The sequence below is a fragment of the Narcine bancroftii genome, chromosome 1, assembly GCF_036971445.1.
Source record: "Narcine bancroftii isolate sNarBan1 chromosome 1, sNarBan1.hap1, whole genome shotgun sequence".
NCBI lineage: Eukaryota > Metazoa > Chordata > Chondrichthyes > Torpediniformes > Narcinidae > Narcine > Narcine bancroftii.
In genome coordinates this window covers 104961892-104982737 of record NC_091469.1, presented here as the reverse complement: position 1 = coordinate 104982737, position 20846 = coordinate 104961892, and the positions used below count along the sequence as shown (strand labels likewise).

The 20846-nt window shown below is 40.4% G+C and overlaps 1 long non-coding RNA gene across 1 annotated transcript in view; it reads left to right on the top strand.

The window, feature by feature from the left end:
• The first annotated feature begins 275 nt into the window (after positions 1 to 275).
• Positions 276 to 20846, top strand: part of LOC138741612 (uncharacterized) — a 61467-nt gene continuing 40896 nt past the window's right edge. The window contains exon 1 of the long non-coding RNA XR_011343627.1: positions 276 to 589. This is a non-coding gene — a long non-coding RNA (uncharacterized lncRNA). The remainder of the gene's footprint in view (positions 590 to 20846) is intronic.

Genomic DNA, 20846 nt, shown 5'->3' with positions numbered 1-20846 from the left:
ATGGGCAGGATGGACCAAAGGGTAGTTTCCATGCTGTGTGACTGATTTCCAAAGCACAAAGGGTGGCGGCAGGAGGACAGGATCAAGGAGCTGAAGATCTTTAAAATATTGCAAAAAATAGGAAGAGCGGAGATCCGGAATGTTGTTAAATTGAAAGATAAAAATCTGAAATCCCTGGTGAAGGAAGCCAAGTTAGATCATAAAATATTGACTTTGGGCTGGAATAGAATTAAAAACAAGTAGCAGATTTTTTTCCTGACCTTGGATGAAGTTCACAGTGATCTGCAAGTGGAAGAGAAGCCAAGAGAATCAAGTCTGGAGGCCAGAAAGGCAGCGATGATTTCAGCAACAGATGGGCTCAACTAGAAAACGGCTGATACCTTCACAGAGGTTTTTCTGATGGAAGAGATATCATAACATCATTAACAATTGATAATACCTTCAGGCCATTCAGTCCACCATGTCAGTGACAGCAGAAATAAGGGGGGCTGCCTTTCCACCTTCCAGCACTGGGTCTGAATTCCTTCGAGAACATGTCACCCACTGTTCGATAAGGGAGGAATCTTCGGTTCTGTCTCAATTTTGGACGGTGAGTACCAGATTCTGCTCATCCTCTGTGTGAAGCAACTGTTCTTCATTTCCCCTCTCATCCTTCTCCCAACTCTGCTCTATTTAAGTCCTCTTATATTTGACCCATTTGCTCAGCTGAGATCCCAAATAAAACTCAACACCACAACTAAGTCTATGTTCCACAGAAAGTAACCCAGCTCATTAATTTTTCCTTTATGGCTAAAAATTCCCAGCCTGCTGAATCTTCCCGCCTACTCTCCCCAAAGCAATCATGTCTTTCCTGTAATATGGCGACCAGAACTTCAGTCAGTATTCAAGCTATTGTCTCCCAAATGTTGTCATCCTGGCATAGCCTCCCTGTCATGGGTAATTCGATAAAGTGTTCCATGTGACACTTTAACCACTTAAAGTAAATGCGAAGACACATCCCAAAGCCTCTTTGTTCCTCCTCACCACATAGTAACCTACCATTTATTGCATGTTCCCTTGCCCCTTCTGCCATCCATAGACTTTATCACACATACTCTCTGGATGCAATTCCATTCACTAGTATTTTTGTATTACTGACCAGACCATCTATATATTTCTGTGGAGTTCCACCTCATTGAGAACCAAGGCCAACTTTTCTATCATCTTTCTTTATCGTGATGCTCCTCATTTAAGAAAGGATGTGTTGCCATTGGAGAGGGTTCATACAAGATTTACAAGGATGAATTTGGGAATGAAAGGGTTATCAGATGAAGAGCATTTGACAGCTCTTGGCCTGTACCTGTTGGAGTTTAGGAGAATGAGAGGGTGGGGGAGGGGGATCTCATTGAAACATTTTTAATGTTGAGAGGCCTGAACAGAGTAAAAGTAGAGAGGTTGTTTCCCATTGTGGGAGAATCTAGGACAAGAGGGCACAACTTCAGGACTGAAGGGTGTCCACTTAGAACAGAGATGCGGAGGAATTTCTTCAACCAGAGTGTGGTAAATCTGTGAAATTTGTTGCCACAGGCTGTTGTGGAGGGCAGGTCATTGGGTGTATTTAAGGCAGAGATGGATATGTTCTCAGTTATCCAGGGCATCAAAGGTTATGGGGAGAAGGCCAGGAAGTGGGGCTGAGTAGGAAAATTGATCAGCTCATGGTTAATTAGTTGGGCAGAAACAATGGGTTGAATAGCCTACTTTTACTCCTATGTCTTATAGTCTTATAGTCTTATCCTCAAATCCTTCATGTATGTTTGTAGAAGAAAGGGACAGATGATTAAACCCCACAAGTTTTGAACACTTTCCAGTGCAAGAAATATTCACCACCCACTCCCTGAATTGATGATGGATCCAGTTGGCTTGTTTTCACTGGGATTCCATGAACTTCTCCATTTCTGACCAGCTTTCCAACTGAGGCTTTTTCAAAAGCTTTGGGACGGTCATTTCAATTTGAGCTGGTAAAGAAACCTAACATTACAAATATTCAATGGTTCAGCTCTTGGAGAAGACCAGGTTTGAGCAAAGCATTTATTTAAGGGTGCCATGGTTAATATGGCAGTTAGCACCAATGACCAAGGTTCAAATCAGAGTAGAAACCATCTGTATGTCCTCATTCAAGAATGTGTGGGTTTCCTGTGGTGCTCCAGTTTCTTCCCACCGTCCAAATGTATAGGTTATAGGTAAAACACAGGATTCTGTTGCCACCATGGTTAAATGAAAAAATGTATAGGGTTAGTAGTTTAGTAAGTCATTTGGGTGTATTTGGGCAGCATGGGCTTGTGGGCCAGAAGGACCTGTTATTGTGCTATACCTCTAAATTAAATTAATCTAAGATATGAGGGTGGTACAGTTAGCATACCTCTAGTACAACGCTTTTACAGTGCCAGTGTGATAGTACAGATCTATCACCAATGTACATAGTGTATATAGTTACTGTATCTAGACTGTGCTTACAGCGATTGGCTGAGAGCTAAGCCACACCTATTGTTTGGGCCTTAAAGGGTTGTGTCCCTAGCCAGGTCGGATCATTCCGGACTGGTCGGCCACCTGTGAAGAGCTCCGGTCTTTTGCTAATAAAAGCCTTGGTTTGGATCAACAAGTCTTTGGTTCTTTCGATGAGCTCTACAATTTTATTAGCAAAAAGAATTTTTTTTGAAAGGGATGGAGCGTTTAACTCGGCCAGAAAAACTTGATATCGACCCACAGTCAGCTACAGCCTTCAAAGCCTTTAAGTTCTGGCTGCTGAACTTTGAAAACTTCCTGAGATTCATTCAGGTAGAGGAGGATAACCAGCGTCTAACAGCATTGCTGTCTATGGTGTCCTTGAGAGTCTACGAGAACATCCAGGATGAGACCACTTACACCGCAGCCATAAAGGTACTGAAGGAACTGTATGATCAACCGGTGAACAGAGTTCATGCCCGGCTCATGCTTGCGTCGAGGAAACAACAGCCCGGCGAGTCCAGCAGGGCATATTTACAAGTATTAAAGGCATTGGGCAAGGACTGTAACTGTGTGGACAAAACTGCTGCCGAGATCACTAGCGACCTCGTCCGGGATGCCTATGTGGCCGGGCTCCGATCGAACAAAGTGAGGCTGCGTTTGCTCGAACAAGGGGTAGAAAAACTAGAGGACGTGGCCCGGATTGCAATCACAATGGAGGATGCAGCCTTAAAGTCCACCGAGCTCTCTAGGGACTGGACCCCTCGTTCTGATGTGAGTAGAGTGCCCTTCTACCCTACCCCTGACGGCCTGTCGGCTGCTGCTACCCTGCCCCGTGCGAACCCGAAATGTTATTTCTGCGGGAGGGACAAGCACAGCAGGTCCCAGTGCCCAGCAAGAAAAGCCAGGTGCCAGAAGTGCCTTAAAAAGGGCCACTTTGCTGCAGTCTGTAGGTCTAAAATGGCCGCCAGCAAACACAGTGCCTCGTGTGAAGCTCAACCGCCACTATCCCATTCAAACTCTTCTTCCCCAGAGCTCTCGTCCAATGAGAGCGAGGGCTCCCCTGCACGGCAACGCCTGACGTCACGGAGACGCCGAACCCGGAAGGGGCAACCCACCGTCGCAACCATGGTGATGGCCTGCCTCTCGCCCCCGTGCGGAACACTTGACACTACCGCCGCTGCTGCCGCCGCCACAACCACCCCCGGGGCCGACGCTACCGCCGCTGCTGCCGCCGCCACAGCCACCCCCGGGGCCGACGCTACCGCCGCTGCTGCCGCCGCCACGGACACCCCCGGGGCCGACGCTACCGCCGCTGCTGCCGCCGCCACAGCCACCCCCGGGGCAGACGCTATCGCCGCTGCTGCCGCCGCCGCCACAGACACCACCGGGGCCGACGCTACCGCCGCTGCTGCCGCCGCCACGGACACCTCCGGGGCCGACGCTACAGCCGCTGCTGCCGCCGCCACGGACACCCCCGGGGCCGACGCTACCGCCGCTGCTGCTGCCGCCACAGACACCCCCGGGACCGACGCTACCGCCGCCGCAGCCACCCCCGCGGCCAACCAGGTGCTCACCATAGCGTCCATCGCTGACGACCGCCAGGGCCCGACCACCGATCACGAGCAACTACAAACCCCACTACTTACCATTCACCCGCCACAACAGCACTTCCGGGAGGTTCTCCAACCTGCTCCTCGAGCGTTGACTACGTCATCCCGTTGCGTGACGTCATCCCGTTGCGTGACGTCATCGCGCAAAACTCGCCTGTCAACTGCTTCAATAACATTAAACCAGCAATGCTCTCATCCCCTCACCAGAGCAATGGAACTGATTAAAGTGCATGGACACTACACCAATTGCTTATTTGACTCTGGGTCAACTGACAGTTTTATCCAGCCAGATCTGGCCCTCCGTTGGGGACTTGACATTATCCCCACTACTCAGAGGATCTCATTAGCGACGAGATCGCACTCGACTGGGATAAAGGGGTATTGCATCGCCACGCTGGAAGTACAGGGCGTGACGGTCACCCACTTTAAATTATTCGTCCTTCCCCAATTGTGCGCCCCAGTGTTGCTGGGATTAGACTTCCAGTGTCAGTTCCAAACGGTGTCCCTACACTTTGGGGGACCCCACGCCCCCCTCTCGGTCTGCCATCGCCCCACTCCCGAAGCACCCGAGCAACCCGCCCCCGTGCCCCGGGGCCAATCCTGCGGCCTTTCCACACTCCGGATTGCCCCGCCAGCACTCTTCGCAAACCTCACCCCTGGCTGGAAGCCTGTGGCCACCAAAAGTCGGCAATATAGTTACGAAAACAGGCAATTCATTAGGAGTGAGGTGCGTAGATTGCTGGATGAGGGCATCATCGAACCCAGTTCAAGCCCCTGGAGAGCCCAGGTGGTGGTTGTCAAGAATGGGGAAAAACTACGGATGGTGGTCGACTATAGCCAGACCATTAACCGCTTCACACTCCTGGATGCGTACCCCCTGCCACGCATCACGGATGTGGTGAACCAGATCGCCCAGTACCGCATTTTCTCCACTATTGACCTACGTTCGGCCTACCACCAGCTCCCGATCCGCTGCGAGGACCGACCATTCACGGCCTTTGAAGCGAATGGGCGGCTATATCAATTTCTCAGGGTACCATTCGGGGTCACAAATGGTGTCGCGGTCTTCCAGCGGGAAATGGACAGGATGGTGGACCAGAACGGGCTAACCGCTACCTTCCCGTATCTGGACAATATCACCATCTGCGGCCACGACATGCAGGACCATGACGCCAACCTAGACAAATTTCTTCAAACTGCCCGTCAGCTAAACCTGACTTACAATTTGGACAAGTGTGTTTTCCGGACCACACGACTCGCTATTCTAGGTTGTGTGGTGGAAAACGGGATAGTCATGCCAGATCCTGACCGCATGCGTCCCTTAATGGACTTACCCCCCCCCACATACCCAGAAAGCTCTCAAACGCTGCCTGGGCCTTTTCTCTTATTACGCCCAATGGGTTCCAAACTACGCCGACAAGGCACGTCCTCTTATCAAGACCACCTCTTTTCCCCTCTCGACCGAAGCCACAGCGGCTTTCGATTGAATCAAATCTGACATGGCTGCTGCGACGCTGCACGCGATCGATGAGTCTGTCCCGTTTCAAGTCGAGAGCGATGCATCCGACTTCGCCCTGGCAGCCACCTTGAACCAGGCCGGTCGGCCTGTAGCCTTCTTCTCCAGAACCCTCCAGGGTCCGGAGAGTAGACACTCCTCGATCGAGAAGGAGGCCCAGGCCATAGTTGAAGCGGTACGTCGTTGGAGACATTACCTCGCTGGGAGGCGCTTTACACTGTTGACTGATCAACGCGCGGTCTCCTTCATGTTCAGCAACACCCAGCGTGGTAAGATAAAAAACGACAAAATCGCCAGATGGAGAATCGAACTCTCCACCTTTAACTATGACATCCTGTACCGGCCTGGTAAGCTCAACGACCCGCCTGACGCGCTCTCCAGGGGGACGTGCGCCAGCATACAGATGGACAGACTACGGAAACTCCATGAGGCGCTCTGTCATCCAGGGGTCACTAGGTTTGCTCACTTTGTCAAGGCGCGCAACTTACCCTACACAGTTGAGGAGATCCGCTCCATGACCCGAGCCTGTTCGGTGTGCGCCGAATGCAAGCCCCACTTCTTCCGTCCGGATAACTCCCACGTCATCAAAGCCACCCGCCCCTTCGAGCGTCTTAGCGTAGACTTTAAGGGACCCCTACCGTCGACCAACCGTAATACCTACATCCTTACGGCCATCGACGAATACTCCCGCTTCCCATTCGCTGTGGCCTGCCCAGACACCACTGCCACCTCAGTGATACAGGCCCTTCACAGTATTTTCACCATGAGTGCAGAGCTGCAACAATACCTTCTGGAGTGTGGTATTGCTTCAAGCAGGACCACGAGCTATAACCCACGCGGTAATGGCCAGGTCGAGAGGGAGAATGCCACCATATGGAGAGCGGTTACACTGGCTCTCCGGTCTAAAGGTCTCCCCACCTCTCACTGGCAGGAGGTTCTCACTAGTGCCTTACACTCCATCCGCTCCCTCCTATGTACTGCAACAAATGCCACCCCCCACGAAAGGATGTTCCTTTTCCCGAGGAAATCCGAATCGGGAACCACTGTACCGGCATGGCTCACCGTCCCTGGCCCCGTCCTTTTGCGACGCCACGTCCGGCACTCAAAGAACGACCCCTTGGTCGACCGAGTGACTCTACTCCACGCGAACCCACATTACGCATACGTGGAGTTCCCAGACGGGCGGGAGGACACTGTTTCGGTGCGGGACCTAGCTCAGGACGCGGTAGACCCAGCAAACCCCCCAACTCCTTATGCTCCAGGCCCCGTGCCGCAACAGAAGGACCAACAGCACCCCAATGACTCGGGCCACCCTGCCGACAAAACGACTGGGGAATTGAGCGACGGAGCAGTCGCACCCGATGAGCCCGCTGGTGACACCACTCCAGCGACCCCAATCCCGGCACCACGGCGGTCACGCCGGATGGTCAGACCCCCTGACCGCTACAGTCCTTGACCTACCCCTTCCTTTTCATTCTCTCCCTCGTTTTTGTTTTTTTTTTTCCCGGGTCAATTCTCCAAGAAGGGGTGAATGTGATAGTACAGATCTATCACCAATGTACATAGTGTATATAGTTACTGTATCTAGACTGTGCTTACAGCGATTGGCTGAGAGCTAAGCCACACCTATTGTTTGGGCCTTAAAGGGTTGTGTCCCTAGCCAGGTCGGATCATTCCGGACTGGTCGGCCACCTGTGAAGAGCTCCGGTCTTTTGCTAATAAAAGCTTTGGTTTGGATCAACAAGTCTTTGGTTCTTTCGACGAGCTCTACAGCCAGCGACCCAGGTTCGAATCCAATGCTTTCTGTAAGGTGTTTCCATGTCTGTGTGCGTTTCCTCCAGGTGCTTCGGACACCTCCCCCCCACTTCAAAAACATGTGGGGACTGTAAGTTAATTGGGTGTAATTAGCCTGCACGGGCTCGTGGGCCGAAAGAGGCCATTACCATGCTAAATTAAATTAAATTAAATGAGCCTGTAGGCAGAGGCCACTTCACCAGTAATGATCATGCAACTGGGTGGGATGATGGTAATGATGGAGTTCACCAGAGAAATACCATGAAAAATGAGGAAGAAAATGGAAGATAAAGAGAAAACAAAATTAAACACATGGTATCTGGTAAACAGATCGAAGCAATCTTCAGTGGGAAACAAATGTTTAATGATCTAATTCCAGAACATCCACCCTTGCTTGGATGGCCATCTTTGTACAATACAATTGACATTTATTTGCACTCATGTATGGTTTCAAAAACTTTCAACAACTTCAATGAATTTTGTGCAAGACTTTTGATGGATTGGAAACAAAAACTCATGAAAAGAAAAGCTAGTAGACGCGATTGGACAAATCTTGGCGTAGTTGTCCAGCAACCATCAAAGTGTGGAAATATAAGCACAGACATTCTCCACTGCACTGCTATAAGCAGGAAGTATTTGACTCTAAGTTTATTCTGCTCCTCAATTAGTCCATGGTTGATGAACAGCAGTTCAAAACAGTACATGTTTCTGAACTCGAGTAATCTTAGATATCATTCCTTAATCAAACAATTAACTTCAGTTTTTCCATTTTTAGTTGACACTGCCTTAACAATTCCAGATTTTCAGAAGTCACATGATGGAGTAGTGGCCGGTAGGAGAATACCAGTCCTCTCCAGAAAAGAAGGAAAAAAAAGTGAAGAAAAAGCAAAGCCCCAGACACACAAATCACAACAAATAAAAAATAAAGGTGTGGAGAGAATGGCACCTAAGAAAGAAAAGCCAAAAACAACAGGAAGAAAAGAAGGAGGAAAGACGCCGGAAGAGAAAGGTGAAGGCCTTACCTGCACAAAAAAGCAGGGACCCGCCATGGAAAAAAGAGCCCACTCCCCGAGGTTAGTGGAGACCCTGCAGGGTCACGACCCACTAACTGCAGGACTGCAAAAGTGGCTCACGGATCCAAACAGGGGTGCGCAACTGCGCGTGCATGAGGAATTGCACATGCGCGATGCGCACAACATGGACAACACCGATAGGAGGGGGGACAAGCTGTGGAGTTTCACTCCACAGCACGAACAGCTGAGAGAGGCCCGACAGCAGGACTCCCAGCTGGAAGATAAAAAAAAACAATGGGAATGGGAGAGGTGAGAAAGAAAAAAGGAAACTAGAGACACAACAGATAACCAACCCAGAAGAAGAGGACCAACATCAAGACACCATGGAAAAAAAATACCCAACAAACTGAGACAAGCAGCTCAACAAGAAAGTCAGAAGATACACAGATACAAGGAAGTGAAATAAAAGACACAAACCCAAGAGCAGACACAGAAGAAGAAGAAGAAGAAGAAGAAGAAGAAGAAGAAGAAGAAGAAAAAGAAGAAGAAGAAGAATAGACAGTACATAGATTTTAAAAATTTTCAAGAACATGTGAAAGCATTAAGAGAATGGTTGACACTAGAATTTAGTGAAATAAAAAGAAAAATGAAAAGTACAGAAGAAAAAGTGAGTAGAATAGAGCTGGTCATAACAGATGTAGGGAAAAGATTAGAAAATGTGGAAGAACGTGTAATGGCGGTAGAAATGGAAGTGAATGACTTAAAAAGAAAATTGGAAGAAAAGTTAAAGAAACACAGGAGTTGTTAGCTCAGAAGATGGATATAATGGAAAACTATAGTAGGCGAAACAATATAAAGATAGTGGGCCTTAAGGAAGATGAAGAAGGCAAAGATATGAAAGAATTTATAAAAGAATGGATCCCAAAAGTCCTGGGAATGCCAGAAATGCAGGAAGGAATGGAAATAGAAAGGGCACACAGAACATTAGCCCCGAAACCACAACAACAAAAACCAAGATCTGTTTTAGTAAAATTCCTGAGATACACGACAAGAGAAAATATACTGGAGAAGGCAAGGAATAAAATTAGAGAAGACAAAAAACCACTGGAATACAAAAGTCAAAAAAAATTTTTCTACCCAGACATAAATTTTCAGCTCCTGAAGAAGAGGAAGCAGTTTAACGCAACAAAATCGATCCTATGGAAGAAAGGCTATAAATTTATGTTAAGATATCCAGCGGTGCTTAAAATAGTTATCCTGGGGCAGCAAAACAGACAGTTCTCGGATCTGGAGGAAGCACGAGAATTTGCAGAACACCTGCAAGACAGAAAGAGAGATGAAGAGATGTAACAAGAACAAAGAACGACAACAAACTACATATAAAGAAGTAAAAATAATGTATAAGAACTAAAGGAGGGAAGAAAAGGGAAGTAAGGGAGAAGGGGAAACAAAGGAGGGGTTAAAAAAATTAATAATAAATAAATAAAACATAAAAAGAAAAAGAGAAAAAACAAGGGGGAGCTTTGTTGTAATATGAAGATAAAAATCTTTTCTGAAGGGGGTTGGGTGGGAGAGAATAAAAGTCACTGCAAAATCAGTTGACACTTGCGAACGGGTTCACAGTCTGAATGGAGAGGGGAGTTGTGATTGCCCCGCAAGGGACAAGGGGCGACTCAGAGGGGGGGACACTTGAGGTTAAGGGAATTTTAGATGTGGGAGTGGTTGAAATATTTTATGTTTTAGAAGTGTTGTCATACAGCACGTTCAAAAAAATAAAACTGAGAAATGGAAATGGGGAAAAGGGGAAAGATGGTGGTGAGGAAGTGGAAATGAGATGTAAACAAAGTATGAAATGGCCATGTTCAACTATATGACTATAAATATTAATGGAATACATAACCAAATCAAAAGGAAGAGTCTATTAAATTTACTGAAAAAATAAAAAATAGATATAGCATTCATGCAGAAAACACATCTAACTGAAGTGGAACATAATAAATTAAGGAGAGACTGGGTAGGGCATGTAATGGCAGCATCATATAATTCAAAAGCCAGAGGAGTAGCTATATTAATCAATAAAAATGTACCAATCAAAATAGAGGAGGAAATAATAGATCCAGCAAGGAGGTATGTAATGATAAAGTGTCAGATATATACAGAATTTTGGAATTTGCTCAATGTATATGCACCTAATGAAGAGGATCAAAAGTTTATGCAAGATATCTTTTTGAAGATTGTAGATACTCAGGGGAATATATTAATAGGAGGGGACTTTAACCTTAATTTGGATTCAAAGATGGATAAAACTGGACAAAAGACTAGCAGAAAGAACAAAGTAGCCAAATTTATGGTTAAATCAATGCAGGAAATGCAACTTTTGGATATAAGGAGGAGACAACCACCAAAGGAGAAGGAATACTCATATTATTCGAGTGGACATAAAATATACTCAAGGATTGACCTGTTCCTGTTCTCAGCCCATATCCAAGGGAGAGTTAGGAAAACAGAATATAAACCTAGATTGTTATCGGATCACTCACCCCTGTTATTAGCAATAGAACTGAATGACATCCGACCAAGAACTTATAGATGGAGATTAAACTCCATGATACGTAAAAGACAGGATTTTAGAGAATTCATTTAGTGCCAAATTAAAATGTACTTTGAAATAAATACGGAATCAGTGAAAGACAAATTTATATTAAGCCTTCATCAGAGGGCAGATAATAAGTTATGTAACTAAGATGAAGAAGGACTACAATCGGGAAATAGAACAGCTGGAAAGGGAAATAGTAAGTACAGAAAAAGAACTAGCAACAAGGGAAGATACAACAAAAAAAAAAGAATTGGTGGACAAAAAAAATAAAATACGAAACACTACAAATATATAAGGTGGAGAAGACATAATGAAGATAAAGCAGAAGTATTGTGAGCTCGGAGAAAAAATGCACAAAATACTAGCTTGGCAGCTTAAAACAGAACAAACTAAAAGAACAGTATTGGCATCAAGGAAAAAGGACAAACAAATTATATATAACCCAACAGAGATCAAGGAAAACTTCAAGGAATTCTACGAGCAATTATACCGAACTGAGAACGAAGGTAAAGAAGACAAAATAGATAAGTTTCTAGCTAAAATTGAACTACTGAAATTGCAAGAAGAGGAGCAAAACAAATTGATAAAACCATTTGAAATAGAGGAAATACAGGATATATTAAAAGAGCTACCGAACAATAAAACACCTAGAGAGGACAGACTCCCAATAGAATTCTATAAAACATTTAAAGACTTATTTTCTCCTGGAAGTAATGAATCAGATTGAAGAAACACAAAACATGCCAGATTCATGTAAAACAGCATTAATTACAGTAATACCAGAGAGAGGAAAGATCCACTAACACCAGCATCGTATAGACCAATATCTCTACTTAACTCAGATTATAAGATAATAGCAAAACTATTAGCAAACAGATTGGCCGACTGTGTATAAAAAATAGTAAAACTAGATCAAACTGGATTTATTAAGAAAATATGAACAACGGACAATATCTGTAAGTTCATTAAATTAATCCATGCAGTACATGGAAATAAGACGCCAACAGTGGTGGTTGCTTTAGACACAGAGAAAACCTTTCACAGGGTAGAATGGAATTATTTATTCAAAGTACGACAGAGGTTCAACCTACCAGAGAAATATATTAATTGGATTAAAGCATTATATAAGGGACCATTGGCGAAGATGACAGTAAATGGATATATATCGAACCAATTTAAATTAAGCAGATCAACTAGGCAGGGATGTCCACTGTCTCCCTCATTGTTCACTTTAGCTATAGAACCCTTGGCAGAACTGATAAGAAAAGAAAAGGAAATAAAAGTGATAGAAATAAAAGAGAAGGAATATAAAATCAGTCTATTTGCAGATGACATCATAGTATACTTAACACAAACAGAATTATCAATAAAAGAATTACATAAGAAATTGAAGGAATATGGAGAAATATCGGGGTACAAGATCAACTTAAATAAAAGTGAAGCAATGCCAATGAATAATGTGGATTCACAAAGTTTAAGAAAGAATTACCATTTGAATGGCAAACACAAGCAATCCGATACCTAGGTATTCGACTAGATAATAATCTAGGCCATCTATGCAAATTAAATTATCAGCCATTAATGAATAAATTACAAAATGACTTAGAATATTGGAAAGGTTTACCAGTAACACTGATAGGAAGGGTAAATTGCATTAAAATGAATATCTTCCCAAGGATATAATACCTATTTCAATCATTACCAATTCCCTTAACAGAGAAATTCTTCAATGAGCTAAAGAAAATAATAAGGAAATTCTTATGGAAAGGGGGAAAACTGAGGATAGCGCTAGATAAATTAACAGAATGGTACAAACAGGGGGCTTACAGCTACCAAACTTTAAGAATTATTATAGAGCAGCACAATTAAGATATCTATCAGATTTTTATCAAACAAAGGGAAAAACCAGATTGGACCAGGTTAGAGCTAGATAAAATAGGGAGAAGGTACCAGAACATATACTTTATAAGTGGGATGAAAAACTGGTGCAACATAGAAGTTCACCAGTACTGCACCATCTGCTCAACATTTGGAAGAAGATTCATGTAGAAAGGAAAAAAAACAAGTTATCAACTACCAAAATTATTATTGATGCAAAATCAATTCATCCCTTTTACAATAGATAACCTTTCCTTTAGAGAATGGGAGAGAAAAGGAATTAAAAGAATAGAAAATTGTTTTTTGGGAAATAATTTATCTTTTGAACAAATGAAGTACAAATATGGTATAACTCACGGTACAATGTTTGCATGCCACCAACTGAAAACCTACTTGAAGGACAAATTGGGAAGCAGGTTAAGGTTACCAGAAGGAAGCAGCTTTGAATATGTGATTACAGACACAATAATAATTAAAAGATTTATAACAAACATGTACATCAAGTTGCAAGAGAAAGAGAATAATGAAATAAGCTGTAAACCCAAACAAAAGTGGGAACAAGATCTAAACATAAAGATAAAAAATGAAATATGGGAAAAGCTATGCTCCGGAACTATGAGAAATACAATAAACATGAGGTTACGCATGATACAATATAATTGTTTATACAGGCTATATATCATGCCCCAAAAGTTAAATAAATGGGATCCAACATTATCAGATAGATGTTTTCGCTGTAAGAAGGAAACGGGAACAACAGTACATGCAATTTGGGCATGTGAGTAGGTGGAAATGTTTTGGGAAGATCTAAATCAGGTATTAAATAAAATCACAAGCAACAAACCAAAAAATCCAGAGATCTTTCTTCTAAGTAATATAAGAAATAAAGAACTTGTCCTCGATTTGGATGGAGCACAAAAAAGATATATTATGATAGCCTTAGCTGTAGCAAAAAAAATGTATAAAGTCAACCTGGAAATCAGAAGAGAGCCTGAGAGTTCAGCAATGATACATAGAAATTAATAAATGTATTCCATTGAAAAAAATAACATATAATTTAAAAAATAAAGTCACATTATTTGAACAAATTTGGGAACCGAACATGGAACACAACAGAGAGGGCCTACCGTGGACCTCCACCCCCTAAAATTATAAAATGAAAAGAAGACTAAATGAACTGACCCAGTGTGTAAAAGTAGATGACACAAATTTTCTTGTTTATTTTCATTGTGTGATGACATTGTTTAATGGGTTTATTGTATTGTATATGTTGAATGTTTAGTGGGTAGGGAGGGGGGTGGGAAGGAGGGAGGGAAGGGAGGGAGAAAAAGGGGAGAAAATGACACTGTGTATATTCAAGAGGGAAATGTTTGTGTATATTTTGGTTAATATGGTTCATAGTGTGAAAAATTAAAAAAAATTTAAAAAAACAATTCCAGATTTTGACTACCCTAATTTTATACAGAACGACTTAACCCTTTAGTGACCTACTTGTAATCACAATTTCTGATTGCCTCAGTGACCAGATATCTCTCCGTCAACTCACAACCGATCAGAATTGAGTTGGTGAAATGACCATGATGTTAGGAAGCCATAGACACAGTGTGCACAAAGTAAGGCAAGCGCCATTTTCCCGGAATTTGAATGCTAAATATCTTCTGGACATTATGTCATAACTTCTGAGAAATAGTTTTTCCATAAATTGCACTGTTGACCAGGATATTTTTCAGATTGTACTGTATTTCTCAAAATGATACGTTTTGCAAGCATAGTATGCTGAAACCATATCAAGTTCAACTTGAAGTTTATTATCTCACGTACCAAGGTGCAATGAGAACATTTGTTTTGCAAGTGGTCCAGCTGAACTTCCCAGGCATAACACAGCAAGTAAAATGAAGAACAGACGTACAGAGGTGCAGAGAAAGAAGTTGGTTAGTTCTGAGCAAAGAGAAAATTATTCATTTTCTGACCATCCCACTGCAAGCATTTTTGTAAATTGCAGCATATGCTAAAATACCATGTACTGAGATGAAAATTGATGAAAATTACACCTGTGGAACAACATTTTAAAATGAAAGATGTGTTAAACAACTAAATATATTGCATTTAAAATGTCAAATTTAAAAATATCAACATGAATTAAATATTTTGGTTTCCCCCTCCACTCCATAGAGCATGTCATGCAACTTGATAAAAGATATCCCACTGAAATCAGCCACTATTTATCTTGCTAGCATGTAAGTTTAACCCTTGCCATCCCAGAATGGTTAGTTTCTCTGTACAGACTTTGTTTTTTTTTTAATTTTTTTTTCACACCATAAACCACATTGACCAAGATACATACATTTTCCTTTTCAAATATATACAGTATCATTTTCTCCACCCCTCCTCCCATCCCACCCTCCCTACCTCCCCCCCCATTCATTTAAAGTACAGAATCTAAGATACATTAAACCAGTCATACAATGTTGTCATTCAATAAAAATAAACAAGAAATTCTACTGAGTCAATTCTTTTCATTTCCTTCTCCTTTCATTAATTTAGGTGGTAAATGTCCCCGGTAGGTTTTCTCTATTGTGTTTCATGTATGGCTCCCATATTTGCTCAAATATTTCAATATTATTTCTTAAACTATATGTTATTTTTTCTAATGGAATACATTTATTAATTTCTATATACCATTGTTGTATTCTCAAATTATCTTCCAATTTCCAGGTTGACAAAATACATTTTTTTGCTATGGCTAGAGCTATCTTAACAAATCTTTTTTGGGCACCATCCAAATCAAGTCCAAATTCTTTGTTTTTTATGTTACTTAGGAGGAAGATCTCTGGGTTTTTTGGTATATTGTTTTCTGTAATTTTATTAAATATCTGATTTAGATCTTCCCAAAATTTTTCTACTTTCTCACATGTCCAGATTGCATGAATTGTTGTTCCCATTTCTTTTTTACAATGAAAACATCTGTCAGATACTGTTGGGTCCCATTTATTTAACTTTTGAGGTGTAATGTATAGCCTGTGTATCCAGTTATATTGTATCATACGTAACCTCGTATTTATTGTATTTCTCATCATTCCAGAGCATAACTTCTCCCATGTTTCCTTTTTTATCTTTATATTTAAATTTTGTTCCCATTTTTGTTTAGTTTTACCATTTGTTTCCTCATTCTCCTTTTCTTGCAGTTTAATATACATATTTGTTATAAATCTTTTGCTTATCATTGTATCTGTAATCACATATTCAAAGCTACTTCCCTCTGGTAACCTCAGACTGCTTCCTAATTTGTCCTTCAAGTAGGATCTCAATTGGTAATATGCCAACACTGTATCTTGAGTTATATTATATTTATCTTTCATTTGTTCAAAGGATAACAATCTATTTCCTGAAAAACAATTTTCTATTCTTTTGATCCCTTTTTTCTCCCATTCTCTAAAGGAAAGGTTATCTATTGTAAAAGGGAGTAACTGATTTTGCATCATTATTAGTTTTGGTAATTGGTAATTTGTTTTATTCCTTTCTACATGAATCTTCTTCCAAATATTGAGCAGATTATGTAATACTGGAGAATTCCTACATTGTACCAATTTTTCATCCCATTTATATCTTTTCCCCTATTTTATCTAGTTCTAATCTAGTCCAATCTGGCTTTTCCCTTGTTTGGTAAAAATCTGATAGGTATCTTAATTGTGTGGCTCTATAATAATTTGTAAAGTTTGGCAATTATAAGCCTCCTTGTTTATACCATTCTGTTAATTTATCTAGTGCTATCCTCAGTTTCCCCCCTTTCCATAAAAATTTCCTTATTATTTTCTTTAACTCCTTGAAGAATTTCTCTGTCAAGTGTATTGGCAATGCCTGAAATAGGTATAATATCCTTGGGAAAATGTTCATTTTAATACAGTTTATCCTTCCTATTAGTGTTAATGGTAAATCTTTCCAATGCTCTAAATCGCCGTGTAATTTTTTCATTAGTGGATAATAATTGAGTTTATATAGATGGCCGAGATTTTTATTTATTTGTATACCTAGGTATCTTATTGCTTGCATTTGCCATCTGAATAGTGATTCCTTCTTAAATTTTGAAAAATCCGCATTATTCATTGGCATTGCTTCACTTTTATTTATGTTAATCTTGTAACCCGACACTTCTGCATATTCCTTCAATTTCTTATATAATTCTTTTATTGATAGTTCTGGTTCTGTTAAGTATACTATAACATCATCCGCAAATAAATTGATTTTATATTCCTTGTCTTTTATTTTAATCACTTTTATATTATTTTCTGTTCTTATCAATTCTGCTAGTGGTTCTATAGCTAACGCGAACAATAAGGGTGATAATGGGCATCCCTGCCTTGTTGGTCTGCTTAAGTTAAATTGCTTTGATATATATCCATTTACTGTCACTTTCGCCAATGGCCCCTTATATAATGCTTTAATCCAATTAATATACTTCTCTGCTAAACTGAATTTTTGCAATACTTTGAATAAATAATTCCATTCTACTCTGTCAAAGGCCTTCTCTGCGTCTAAAGCAACTGCTACTGTTGGCGCTTTAGTCCCTTCTACTGCATGAATTAAGTTAATAAATTTACAAATATTGTCTGTTGTGCGTTTTTTTTAATAAATCCAGTTTGGTCTAGATTTACCATTTTAGGTACATAATCTGCTAATCTGTTTGCTAATAGTTTAGCTATTATCTTATAATCTGTGTTAAGTAATGATATTGGTCTATATGACGCTGGTGCGAGTGGATCTTTCCCTTGCTTTGGTATTACTGTAATTATTGCTGTTTTACATGAATCTGGTAAGATTTGTGTTTTGTCAATCTGGTTGATTACTTCCAGGAGGGGAGGAATTAATAAATCTTTAAATGTCTTATAGAATTCTATTGGGAATCCATCCTCTCCTGGTGTTTTATTATTTGGTAGTTTTTTTTTATTATCTCTTGTATTTCTACTATTTCAAATGGTTCTGTTAATTTATTTTGTTCCTCTATTTGTAATTTTGGTAGTTCAATTTTAGTTAAAAATTCATCTATTTTGCCTTCTTTCCCTTCGTTTTCAGTTTGGTATAATTGTTCATAGAATTCTCTAAAGTTTTCATTGATCTCCTTTGGATTATATGTGATTTGTTTGTCTTTTTTCCTTGATGTCAATACCATTTTCTTAGCTTGTTCTGTCTTAAGCTGCCATGCTAGAATTTTGTGCGTTTTTTCCCCTAGTTCATAATATTTCTGTTTTGTCTTCATTATGTTCTTCTCCACCTTATATGTTTGTAGAGTTTCATATTTTATTTTTTTATCTGCCAATTCTCTTCTTTTAGTTGTATCTTCCTTCATTGCTAATTCTTTTTCTATATTTACTATTTCCCTTTCCAACTGCTCTGTTTCCTGATTATAGTCCTTCTTATCTTGGTTACATAACTTATTATTTGCCCTCTCATGAAAGCTTTCATTGCATCCCATAGTATAAACTTATCTTTCACTGATTCCGTATTTATTTCAAAGTACATTTTAATTTGTCTTACAATGAATTCTCTAAAATCCTGCCTTTTAAGTAGCATGGAGTTTAATCTCCATCTATACATTCTTGGAGGGATGTCCTCTAACTCTATTGTCAATATCAAGGGTGAATGGTCCGATAATAATCTATCTTTATATTCTGTTTTTCTTACTCTATCTTGCATACGAGCTGATAACAGAAATAGGTCTATTCTTGAATATGTTTTATGTCTACCCGAATAATATGAATATTCCTTTTCCTTTGGGTGTTGTTTCCTCCATATATCCAAAAGTTGCATTTCTTGCATCGACTTAATTATAAATTTGGTTACTTTGTTCTTTCTGTTAATTTTTTTCCCAGTTTTGTCCATATTTGAATCCAAATTAAGGTTGAAATCCCCTCCTATTAATATGTTCCCTTGCGTATCTGCTATCTTCAAAAAAATATCTTGCATAAACTTTTGATCTTCTTCATTAGGTGAATATACATTGAGTAGATTCCAAAACTCCGAATATATCTGACATTTTATAATTACATATCTCCCTGCTGGATCTATTATTTCCTCTTCTATTTTAATTGGTACATTTTTACTGATTAATATAGCTACTCCTCTTGCTTTTGAATTATACGACGCTGCTGTTACATGTCCTACCCAATCTCTCTTTAATTTCTTGTGCTCCAATTCAGTTAAATGTGTTTCTTGCACAAATGCTATATCAATTTTTTATTTTTTCAGTAAATTTAGCAGTTTCTTCCTTTTGATTTGGTTATGTATTCCGTTAATATTTAAAGTCATATAGTTTAACGTAGCCATTTCATACTTTGTTTATCTTCCCTTTCCGTTTCCTCATCATCACCTTTCCTTCTTATCCATTTCTGCTTTCTTGTTTTGAACACTTTATAAGACAACATTTCTAAAACATCAAACATTTTCCTTATTCTCCTATTTAAAACTTCTTTAACCCCATTCTCCCCTCCCCCTCCTGAGTTGCCCTTTATCCCTTGTCGGGCAACCACATCTCCCCTCTCCATTTGGATTTGCGAATTCACTCGCAAACGTCAACTGATTTTGCAGTGACCGTAACTCCTCCCCACCCAGCCCCCCCCGGAAAAGATTTCAATTTTCATATATAACAAAGGTCACTCTTTTAATTCCCTCCTTATTCCCTCTATTCCCTTTCATTCCCTTATTAATTCTTATCTATACTCTATATATTTTCCTCTAAATACGGATACATTCATGTGTACACATATATACATACACATCTATATATATATATGTATATATATATATATACATACATATATATATATATACCCATATACACACATACATATAATTCGTGGTCATTTTTACTCTCACTACATGTCTTCATCTCTCTGTCTGTTTTGTAGTTGTTCTGAAAATTTTCGTGCTTCCTCTGGATCCGAGAATAGTTTGTTTTGTTGTCCTGGAATAACTATTTTAAGTACCGCTGGGTACTTTAACATAAATTTATATCCTTTTTTCCATAAGATCGTTTTTGTTGTATTGAACTCCTTCCTCTTCTTCAGGAGTTCAAAACTTATGTCTGGATAGAAAATAATTTTTTGACCTTTGTATTCCAGTGGCTTTTTGTCTTCTCTTATTTTCTTCATTGCTTTCTCCAATATATTTTCTCTTGTTGTATATCTTAAGAATTTTACTAAAATGGATCTTGGTTTTTGCTGCAGTTGTGGTTTCGGAGCTAATGTTCTATGTGCCCTCTCTATTTCCATTTCTTCCTGTAATTCTGGTCTTCCTAGGACACTGGGGATCCAATCTTTTATAAATTCTCTCATATTCTTGCCTTCTTCATCTTCCTTAAGGCCCACTATCTTTATATTATTTCTTCTATTATAGTTTTCCATTATATCTATCTTCTGAGATAACAGCTCATGTGCCTCTTTAACTTTTTTATTAGATTCTTCTAATTTCTCTTTTAAGTCCTCTTCTTCCATTTCTACGATTATTTCTCATTCTTCCACATTATCCACTCTTTTTCCTATCTCTGATATGACCATTTCTATTTTATTCATTTTTTCTTCTGCACTCTTAATTCTTCTTTTTATCTCATTAAATTCTTGTAATTGCCATTCTTTCACTGATTCCATATACTCTTTAAAAAAAGATATATCCATTGTCTTGCCTTTCTCTTCTTCTTCCATTTCTTTCTGTTCTTCTTCTTCTTCTTCCTCTGGGTTGACCATCTATTGTTTCCTTGTTTTCTTTTTACCCTCTTCTTTCTTGTTGTCATTATTTTCTGTTGTTCTGCACAGGTTGCTGTGTTGCAGGTGTCTCTCTCAGCTGTGGAGATCGACTCCGCAGCTGTTCCCCCCCTCCCGTCAGTGTGTTTTTTTTCATGCGCGGTTGCGCACTTTTGCTCGGCTCCTCGAGCCATTTTTGCAGTCCCGAGCTCGGGACTTCCA